Here is a 6,677-nt window from a genome sequence, read left to right as displayed (position 1 = left end):
AGCCTTGAATTGGCTTTAGCAAGACTGGTATTCCACTGGGAGTGAAGGTTGAACTTCACCCTCCTTGTTTTTTAGGAGGCTCTTTTATCATTTGCATAATGAGTTCATTGACTTCTTGTTTGGGACTCAGCTGATAGATGCCTCTAGTTAAGTGCCTGCTTTTAGCTAGGCAAGGCATGAAAGAATAATTGGTCTTTTAATTTGGAACTGCTAGCATCTGGGTTGTAAAAATACAAACTTATAATTAGAGGAAAGGAGAGTGAGGGAAACGTGACTATGACATTGAACCTGTGATCAACAAATCAATAAACAAACGACTATTTATCATCTGTCACATACTAGACACTGTGTCAGGTACTAGATCTGAAATTTTATTAATGTAAGGAATTTGTAGATGAAGAAATATCTTTCATCAATGCAAGTCAGAAACTTCTCCACAAAAGAGTCATTGCCCAGGGTCACACAATGCGTGTTAGAGGAGGGGACTTGAACCCAGGTTTTCCTTGATCTGAGACTATTGTGTCATGCTGCCCATTGGCACTTGGGGAAAAAAAGACAAAAAACATCTTCTAAGCAGCATATTTTGATTCTAACTGAGGGGGCAACATCACCAGCACTTTACATGATATTATCACAGTTCTTCTATATCTATATTGCAAATTAAATTTCAATGTACTTAAAATGGATTGTCCCAGGGGTCTGCCCATAGCTCTTTTCAACATGTCATCAATAGTTTGAATAAAGACATTGATCAAGGGTGGGGAACCTGCAGCCTCGAGGTCACATATGGCCCTGTAGGTCCTCAAGAGTGGCCCTTTGACTGAATCCAAACTTCACAGAACAAATCCTTTTATTAAGGAGAGGCCTCAGGTTCCCTACCACTGACAAAGATCAATCAATTCACTAGTATTTATGAAGTGCCTACTATGTGTCAGGTACTATTCTAAACACTGGGGGTGCAAAGAAAGGCAAAACCAGAAATATCAGATTCAAATGGGGGAGCCATGCAGATAAATAGGGACTGGAGAGAGTGCCTCAATAGAAGCACATAGAAGAGAAACACAGAGTAGCTAAAGGTAACCTTAGAGGAAAAGGTTCCATCCACCACCAGTTGGGGTGGGTGGATGGGGGACCAGAAAAGGCCCTCAGGAGGAGGTGGCATTTAGTCTGAGTCTTCAAGGAAGCCAGAAATTCTGAAAGTCCAAGGTCGGGAGGGAGAGCATTTCAGGCACTGGGGAACAGCCACTCAAGGTGAACTCCAACAGATGTCTAGGTAGGTGAAGCCTCCTATCATTATGATATTATTCCTCAATACTTAACATCTGTCAGACATCCTGAAGTCTTCAGCTATTTCCGTCTTCTGGGTAGGTGATTGGTAGTATACAGCCATGACAACATGGTTTCTATTGGTCCTCAACCAACTGCTCTTTGCGATCTTTTCCTCCTCCAGTTACTAGACTGACTTACAGGACTATTTCTTCTTAATAAGTCATGCCATTCTACTTCCCCATTCATCTCTATTGCTCTTTTAAAAAAATTCAGGAAAGGAAAGCTTCAAATGAGCTGAAGGTAATGAACTATAACTAAGGAAGACAGGAAGGACAGGAGGAAGATCGAAGACAGGGCCAATCCCTGGGGTGGACAGAGGGTTCTAGTCCCGTTTCTGGCACAGGCTGGCAATGGGACTTTGGACACACCCCTTCCCTCAGCTGATCCTTGGTGTCCTCCTGTGTAAGATCCTCGAAGAGAGTTGGCCTGCTGTTCTCTTAGGTCCCCTCTGGCTCAAATATTCAGTCCTTGAAACCCACATCTGAAGGGGATCTCAGAGGTCATCTAATTCAACTCACTCAATTTACAGATGAGAACACCAAAGTTCAGGGAGGTTGTCACTTGCCCAAGATCATAAAGGCAGTGTCAAAGGCACTATATGAACCTAGACCTCTGACTGTAGAGACATTCCATGCTGCTTCCCTACTTAAAGGCATCACTCTTACTTCTTTCTCAGGTTCTACAATGGAAGAAATACATTGTATTGGGGTTGCTACCTGGCGCAGTGAATAGAGCACCGGCCCTGGAGTCAGGAGGACCCGAGTTCAAATCCCACCTCAGACACTTGACATACCTACTAGGTGTGTGACTTTGGGCAAGTCACTTAACCCCAAGTGTCCTCCAAAAAGCAAAAAAAAGAAAGAAGAAAGAAAGAAAAATACATTGTATTGTAGGCAGGGGAAAAAGCTGAGTTTTAGTGACTATCATTTTTTTTAAAACCCAAATGGTCTACTCTCAGTCACCTCATGCAATATTGCTTGGAGTTGTTTTCTTTTTCCCAGTAGACATGATGAATTCTTGCTAATTCATTCACACCCCCTTTGTGGATGAAAATAATTACACTCCTTTCAATAGGAGTAGATGTGGCATTTGGGAGTCCAGTCAGGGAAGTAGAACTAACTGGTCCACAAAGGAATGAGGTCATTATTTTCTCAGTAGACTGGAGGAAAAATTCCTAACTTTACTTTTCTGATGATGGAAACAAGCTACAGACCTGACTGACACTGTGTTCCACAGTTTATAATGAGCCTGTCTCACAACAGCTCTGTGCAACAAGTAGTGCTAATATGATTCTCCCCATTTTAGAGAAGTAAGTGTTCCACCCTTTTTTGCCTTCATAAGAGTCATCATTTCTTATAGCATAATAACACTCCATCACATTCATATACCACCATTTGTTTAGCCATTCCCCAGCTGCTGGCATCTACTTTGTGTCTGGTTCTCTTACCACAAGGGGATGTTGCTGCTAGAATTATTTTGGTGCCTACGGGGACTTTTCTTTTTTATCAATGACCTTTTCAGGGTGTATACCTCGTAATGCAATCAATGGGTGTAACGGTGTGGACATTTTAGTTACATAATTTGCATAGTTACAAATTACTTTCCAATTTTGTGAGGTTTTTTTGTTTGTTTTTTTTACTGATTTTCAGTTCCACCAACAATGCATGATCGTTGCATTCCATGTTGACGGTCCCCCATCTTCCTACAGTCCCTCTAACATTGACTATTCCCATCTTTTTTTCATCTTTGCCAATTTTCAGAATGTGAGGTACTATCTTAGAGCTGTTTTGATTCTTTTTTAATTTATGATTTTAAAAAAATAATCCACTTTGCTGAATTCATCTATTGGTAACCTAGGTGGTAGTAATAGTGTCAGTAAGCTTGCTTACTTCCTTTTTAAAAAACAAAAAACCGTAATTTGGGGCGGCCGAAGGGTGCGGTCAAAGGAGGGGGGGGGGAGGTCATTTCCTCTTTGCAGTTTTCCTCCAGCTTTGGGCTGTGGCTGATGCTTGAGATCGGTGTCTAGTCGGCGAAGGGGTGAGTCGATGTGGATTGAGGTCCGCGTCCCCCTTTCTCTCCACGTACCGCTGTTCCCGGGCTCTTCCCCAGCCTTGTCAGTACCCATCCGGCTCTGAACCCGTCGGTCCTCCGCTTCTGCTCCCGGGCAGCCTCGGCAGCTGCCGCCTCCACCTCCTCCTCCGAAGACCCGGGAGACGCCCAGATGCCGGCGGTGAAGTGCATGGTGATAGGGGACCCAGTTTCAGGTAAAACTTGCCTGCTGATCAGTTATGAGACCCTTTGCTTTCCTAAAGAATTCGTCCCTTTCGTAGTTGACAACTATTATCTCAGTGTTACGGTGGACGGGAAACCTGTGGATTTGGGTTTATGGGATACCTCAGGCGGAGAAGACTTTGACGGATTACGTCCCGTATCCTATCCGCAAACAGACGTGTTTGTTCTTAATTTGCTTTTCCCTTGTGAGTCCTGCATCATTTGAAAATGTCCGTGCAAAGTGGTACCCTGAAGTGCGACACCATCGTCCTGACACTCCCATAATCCTAGTGGGCACCAAACTTGACCTTAGAGATGATAAACACACAATTGAAAAACCGAAGGCGAAGAAACTGACTCCAATTACCTACCCACAGGGCTCAGCTATGGCAATGGAGATCGGTGTTGTAACATACCTGGAATGTTCAGCGCTCACACAGCAAGGCCTCAGGACAGTGTTTGATGAAGCGGTTCGAGCGGTTCCTTACCCACCCCCTGCCCAAAAGCGTTAAAGAGACTGAATGTCTGCGGCTGGAAATGTGACAGTCCTACCCTATTCCCCTTTGAAGCTTTGTAAGCTTTGCTTCAACAGTGGAGCATTCACTCAATGACAAGTGTGTGTTTCTCTCCATAAAACCTTCTGAATCAATCAATAATTTCATGGTTTTGTTTAAAGTGATAGAGAATGATTTTTTTCACTTTCTATCGCAACTAAATCCTAAAAAAACAAACCTACTTAAAGCCTTATTTTTCAAAAACTCTGTTCTTGCTCAGATTGTGTTGCCAAAATATTCACTGAACTAAGTTGCATTGTTGTGCTATGAACACTAAGCACTAAACTGTGTTTTAAAACCTTTATCTTTAAGAAGACCTTAATTTCTGATAGTAGGAAATGCAAAAACACTTTCCAACTCATTGTTCAGATATGTAAAACAGTACAGTATACTTAGTAAAAATGTACAATGCATTGAATAATTTATCAGCCCACGTTCATTATATAACATTGTACAATATATCATAATGGAATGTGGTATAACAAAACAATGGTCTTTGGATCAATCTTTTGCTTTCACTAGTAAAGATTCTTTCAAAAATCAAGCTCTTGCTGTGATTTCAAACAGAAGTCCTGTGTGTGTGTGTGTGTGTGTGTGTGTGTGTGTATGGTTTTGTTAATGGAGAGTTCTCCTCTTTAAGCAATGTTTTGGGTTGGATTATTTGAAATATTTGGTTTCACCAAGGAGTAAAGATAGTATTTTGACATACTCTGGAACCTAGGATTTAATTTACACTACATTGTATATGGAAAAGTGGAAAACTTGAATAAAATTTGTCATGGGTAAAAAAGTTTAAAGAACAGAACAATTAACATCTGTCAAATGCAGTAGATAAGAAAGGTTGATGTTCTAGGTAAGTGTTTTGATTCTAAGCTTTTCCTTTTTCTTCTTTTTCCCTCCCCCCAAGTAGGGCATTTATTTAATACAACTCTGAACTGGTCTTTCCCACAGTTGTGAACTTAGTAAATGCTTTTTTTCATCAAACCCTTTCTTACTGAGCAATATTACTCTACTTGTATTTTAAAATCTTTCTGATTGTGTATTAGAACATTGCGTTTTTGTAGTTTAGAAAAAGTACATTCTTTTCATGTTACCTTTGTTCAAACTACTACATGCTTTCTTTAGTCTTCTAGTAACTAGGTGTACAAATCATGTGATGCAGCTCTAAAAACCTTTTTTTAAAAAAATATACTTTACCTATTAAAATATGAACCTTCTTAAACATCACTGTTTTTCCAGGTTATCAACACTGTAACACTACTAATGTTGACCCTGTTCTTGACCTCACTTACATGTACACAGGCTTTCTATTGCTTTTCCTAGTAACATGACCTCGGGCCTGTGAGGTTCTGTCATCTTAGTGTTAATGCTAACAATGTTCTATACATCCTAAACACTACAAGAATACACAATCCTGAACTACAACCTTTCAACCACTAGAACAAAATTTTGAAGATGCAAAAATTGCAAAATTGTGGAGTGTTTTACGTTGATCTTTGGCTAATGCAATTAGTAGTGTGTTTTGCATGCATGACTTAATAAATCCTTGAATCACGTTACTGGTAATGCTTGCATTTTTGAGAATTTTGTGAATGGTCTCTAATAAATGTTCCAATGTGCCATTTAAAAAAAAAAACAAAAAAAATATTTATTTTTAGTTTTCAATGGTACTTCCAAAAGATTTTGAGTTTTAAATTTTCTCCCCCTCCCCAAGATGGCATGCAATCTGAAATAAGCTCTATTTATACATTCATATTAAACATTTTTTTTCACATTAGTCATGATGTAAAGAAGAATTACAACTAATGGGAGGAACCATGAGAAAGAAGAAACAAAAACACAAAAGAAAAGGAGAACAAATAGTGTGCTTCCATCTGCACTCAGACTCCAAAGTTCTTTCTCTGGATGTGGATAACATTTTCCATCATGAATCTCTTGGAGCTGTCTTAGATCTTTGCCTTGCTGAGAAGAGCTAAGTCTGTCAAAGCTGGTTATCGCACAATGTTGCTGTTACTGTGTACAATACTCCCTTGGTTCTGCTCATTTCACCCAGCATCAGTTTACATAAGTCTTTCCAGGTTTTTCTGAAATCTGCCTGTTCATTATTTCTTATAGCACGATAGTATTCCATTACATTCATACACGACAACTTGTTCAGCCATTCCCCAATTGATGGCCATCCCCTCAATTTCCAATTCTTTGCCACCACAAAAAGAGCTGCCAAAAATATTTTTGACCATGTGGGTCATTTTCCCATTTTTATGACCTCTTTGGGATACATACTTTAGAGGTAGTATTGCTGGGTCAATATGCACAATTTTATAGTCATTTGGGAATAGCTCCAAATTGCTCTCCAGACTGGTTAGAGTAGTTCACAATTCTGCCAACAATGCATTAGTGCTCCAATTTTCCCACATCTTCTCCAACATTTATAATCTTTCTGTTTTGCCATGTTATACAATCTGATAGGTGTGATGTGGTCCCTCATAGTTGTTTTGATTAGTATTTCTCTAATCAATAGAG

General features: G+C 40.0%; 1 pseudogene; it reads left to right on the top strand.

Annotated features, from left to right (window-relative positions):
• Window positions 1-3,306: 3,306 nt before the first annotated feature.
• LOC138157884 (ras-related C3 botulinum toxin substrate 1 pseudogene) lies at window positions 3,307-5,720 on the top strand (annotated as a pseudogene).
• The last annotated feature ends 957 nt before the right edge of the window (window positions 5,721-6,677 follow it).

Source organism: Petaurus breviceps, unplaced genomic scaffold (assembly GCF_028583685.1).
Source record: "Petaurus breviceps papuanus isolate PSGF00001 unplaced genomic scaffold, PetGlider_PUasm1.0 173, whole genome shotgun sequence".
NCBI classification, from domain to species: Eukaryota; Metazoa; Chordata; class Mammalia; order Diprotodontia; family Petauridae; genus Petaurus; species Petaurus breviceps.
Note: the sequence above shows the minus strand (reverse complement) of the source record. Positions and strands in the feature narration are given on the sequence as shown.